This window comes from Triticum dicoccoides, chromosome 5B (genome assembly GCF_002162155.2).
Source record: "Triticum dicoccoides isolate Atlit2015 ecotype Zavitan chromosome 5B, WEW_v2.0, whole genome shotgun sequence".
Lineage (NCBI taxonomy): Eukaryota > Viridiplantae > Streptophyta > Magnoliopsida > Poales > Poaceae > Triticum > Triticum dicoccoides.
The window spans coordinates 690968651-690973527 of NC_041389.1; positions in this window are offsets into that span (position 1 = coordinate 690968651).

The following is a 4877-nucleotide window of genomic DNA, read 5'->3' on the forward strand; positions in this document are numbered from 1 at the left end:
TGTGGGGGGGGGGGGCACACCCCGGAGATGCGTGCCGCCTCTTCGGGCATGCAGTATTACGGAACGAGTAAAAAGACTTGCCGGTAACGAGATTGAACTAGGTATGATGATACCGACGATCGAATCTCGGGCAAGTAACATACCGATGACAAAGGGAACAACGTATGTTGTTATGCGGTTTGACCGATAAAGATCTTCGTAGAATATGTAGGAGCCAATATGAGCATCCAGGTTCCGATATTGGTTATTGACCGGAGATGTGTCTCGGTCATGTCTACATAGTTCTCGAACCCGTAGGGTCCGCATGCTTAACGTTCGATGACAATATGTATCATGAGTTATGTGATTTTGATGACCGAAGTTTGTTCAGAGTCCCGGATGAGATCATGGACATGACGAGGAGTCTTGAAATGGTCGAGACATAAAGATTGATATATTGGACAACTACATTCGGACATCAGAAATGTTTCGGTGAAGTTTCGGATAAAACCGGAGTGCCGGAGGAGTTGCCGGAACCCTCTTGGTGGAAACCTACTAGGACTTGGAGTCCTAGTAGGATTCCCCCTTTGGGGGCGCGCCAAGGAGGGCTGGCCTGCCTCCCCTCCCTTCTTTATATATGGGGGCAGGGGGCACCCTAGGACACACAAGTTATTCTTTTAGCCATGTGCGGTGCCCCCCTCCACGGTTACACACCTCGATCATACCGTTGCGGAGCTTAGGCGAAGCCCTGTGCCGGTAGCATCATCATCACTGTCACCACACCGTCGTGCTGACGGAACTCACCCTCGGCCTCAACTGGATCAAGAGTACGAGGGACGTCATCGAGCTGAACGTGTGCTGAACGCGGAGGTGTCGTACGTTTGGTGCTTGATCGGTTGGATCATGAAGAAGTTCGACTACATCAGCAGCGTTACCAAACGCTTCCGCTTTCGGTCTAAGAGGGTACGTGGACATACTCTCCCCTCTCGTTGCTATGCATCTCTGATACGTCTCCAACGTCTCTATTATTTTTGATTGTTCCATGCTATTATATTACTTGTTTTGGTGTTTATGGGCTTTACTTTACACTTTTATATCATTTTTGGGACTAACCTACTAACCGGAGGCCCAGCCCGTATTGCTGTTTTTTTGCCTATTTCAGTATATCAAAGAAAAGGAATATCAAACGGAGTCCAAACAAAATGAAACCTTCGGGAGCGTGATTTTCGGAACGAACGTGATCCAGAGGACTTGGAGTGCAAGTCAAGAAGCTCCTGAGGCGGCCACGAGGGTGGAGGCCCCCCTATAGGGCGCACCCCCTGTCTCGTGAGCCCCTCGGGCGTCCACCGATGTACTTCTTCCTCCTATATATACCCATATACCCCGAAACCATCAAGGGAGCCACCGAAGAAATATTTCCGCCACCGTAACCTTCTGTATCCGTGAGATCCCATCTTGGAGCCGTCACCGGCACTCTGCCAGAGGGGGAATCCACCACAGAGGGCTTCTACATCAACACCATAGCCTCTCCGATGAGTTGTGAGTAGTTTACCACAGACCTTCGGGTCCATAGTTATTAGCTAGATGGCTTCTCTCTTTTTGGATCTCAATACCATGTTCTCCTTCCTCTTCTTGGAGATCTATCCGATGTAACTCTTTTTGCGGTGTGTTTGTCGAGATCCGATGAATTGTGGGTTTGTGATCAAGTTTATCTATGAGAAATATCTGAATCTCCTCTGAATTCTTTTATGTATGATGGAGTTATCTTTGCAAGTCTCTTGGAATTATCGGTTTGGTTTGGCCTACTAGATTGATCTTTCTTGCCAGGGGCAGCAAGGCACGTATTGTATTATTGCCATTGAGGATAAAAGATGGGGTTTATATCATATTGCATGAGTTTATCCCTCTACATCATGTCATCTTTCTTAAAGCGTTACTCTGTTCTTATGAACTTAATACTCTAGATGCATGTTGGATAGCGGTCGATGTGTGGAGTAATAGTAGTAGATGCAGGCAGGAGTCGGTCTACTTGTCATGGACGTGATGCCTATATACATGATCATGCCTAGATAATCTCATAATTATTCGCTTTTCTATCAATTGCTCGACGGTAATTTGTTCACTCATCGTAATACTTATGCTATCTTGAGAGAAGCCTCTAGTGAAACCTATGGCCCCCGAGTCTATCTTTTATCATATACGCTTTCAATCTACTTTTATTTGCATCTTTACTTTTCCAATCTATATCATAAAATACCAAAAATATATTTATCTTATCATATTATCTCTATCAGATCTCACTTTCGCAAGTGGCCGTGAAGGGATTGACAACCCCTTTATCGCGTTGGTTGCGAGTTCTTTGTTCGTTTGTGTAGGTGCGTGGGACTTGTGAGGAGCCTCCTACTGGATTGATACCTTGGTTCTCAAAAACTGAGGGAAATACTTACGCTACTGTGCTGCATCACCCTTTCCTCTTCAAGGAAAACCAACGCAAGCTCAAGACGTAGCAAGAAGGATTTCTAGCGCCGTTGCCGGGGAGGTCTTTGCTCAAGTCAAGACATACCAAGTACCCATCACAAACTCATCTCCCTCGCATTTACATTATTTGCCATTTGCCTCTCGTTTTCCTCTCCCCCACTTCACCCTTGCCGTTTTATTCGCCCTCTCTTTCCCAATCTCCTCTCTTTTCTGCTTGCCTTTTTCTGTTTGCTCGTGTGTTAGATCATTTACCTTGTCTTAATGGCTAGTTCCCTATCAATTCCTTTGTCTCCCGAGTTTGAAGTTCTTCACTTCAAGCAAAGGCAAGGAGAAAACTTGAAAGATGCTTGGTTTAGGATGATGGAATCCTACCGAAACTGCACTTTAGAGGTGAATTTAGAATTATTCTTCGCAATTTTTACGTTGGACTAAATATGTCCCATAGACAACTCTTGGATTGTATTGCCAAAGGAAATTTTATCGAGATTGATCCCAGTATTACGTTGGACTAAATATGTCCCATAGACACACAGAATACTCGGGTTAAACTTGACGATCCTAGCATATGCAGATATGGCCTCGGAACACTGAGACAGAAAGGTCGAGCGTGAATCATATAGTAGATATGATCAACATAGTGATGTTCACCATTGAAAACTACTCCATCTCACGTGATGATCGGACATGGTTTAGTTGATTTGGATCACGTGATCATTTAGATGACTAGAGGGATGTCTATCTAAGTGGGAGTTCTTAAGTAATATGATTAATTGAACTTAAATTTATCATGAACTTAGTCCTGATAGTTATTTTGCATGTCTATGTTATTGTAGATCAATGGCACGTGCTACCATTCCTTTGAATTTTAATGCGTTCCTAGAGAAAGCTAAGTTGAAAGATGATGGCAGCAACTACACAGACTGGGTCCATAACTTGAGGATTATCCTCATTGATGCACAGAAGAATTACGTCCTGGAAGCACCGCTGGGTGACAGGCCTGCTGCAGATGCTACTGATGACGTTAAGAACGTCTGGCAGAGAAAATCTGATGACTACTTGAACTTCAGTGTGCCATGCTTTACGACTTAGAATCGGGACTTCAAAGACGTTTTGAATGTCATGGAGCATATGAGATGTTCCAAGAGTTGAAGTTAATATTTCAAGCAAATGCTCGAGTTGAGAGATATGAAGTCTCCAACCAGTTCTACAACTGCAAAATGGAGGAGAATAGTTCTGTCAGTGAACACATACTCAGAATGTCTGGGTACCATAACCACTTGACTCAGCTGGGAGTTAATCTTCCTGATGATAGTGTCATCGACAGAGTTCTTCAATCACTAACACCAAGCTATAAAGGTTTAGTGATGAACTATAATATGCAAGGGATGAACAAGACTATTCTCGAGCTCTTCGCAATGCTAAAGGTTGCGGAGGTAGAAATCAAAAAGGAGCATCAAGTGTTGATGGTCAATAAGACCACTAGTTTCAAGAAAAAGGGCAAAGGAAAGAAGGGGAACTTCAAGAAGAACGGCAAGCAAGTTGATGATCAAGAGAAGAAACCCAAGTCTGGACCTAAGCCTGGAACTGAGTGCTTCTACTGCAAAGGGACTGGTCACTGGAAGCGGAACTGCCCTAAGTATTTGGCGTATAAGAAGGATGGCAAAGTGAAAGGTATATTTGGTATACATGTTATTGATGTGTACCTTACTAATGCTAGCGCCTGGTTATTTGATACTGGTTCTATTGCTCATATTTCCAACTCGGAACAGGGGCTACGGATCAATCGAAGATTGGCTAAGGACGAGGTGACGATGCGTGTCAGAAATGGTTCCAAGGTCGATGTGATCACCGTCGGCACGCTACCTCTACATCTACCACTGGGATTAGTTTTAGACCTGAATAATTGTTATTTGGTGCTAGCGTTGAGCATGAACATTATATCTAGATCTTGTTTGATGCGAGACGGTTATTCATTTAAATCGCATAATAATGGTTGTTCTATTTATATGAGTAATATATTTTATGGTCATGCACCCTTGCTGAGTGGTTTGTTTCTATTGGATCTCGATGGTGATGATACACATGTTCATAATATTGATGCCAAAAGATGCAAAGTTAATAATGATAGTGCAACTTATTTGTGGCACTGCCATTTGGGTCATATCGATGTAAAGCGCATGAAGAAACTCCATGCTGATGGACTTTTAGAATCACTTGGTTATGAATCACTTGGTTCTTGCGAACCGTGCCTTACGGGCAACATGACTAAAACTCCGTTCTCCGGAACAATGAAATGAACTACTGACTTATTGGAAATAATACATACTGATGTATGCGGTCCAATGAGTGTTGAGGCTCATGGCGGGTATCATTATTTTCTTACCTTCACAGATGATTTGAGAAGATATGGGTATATCTAC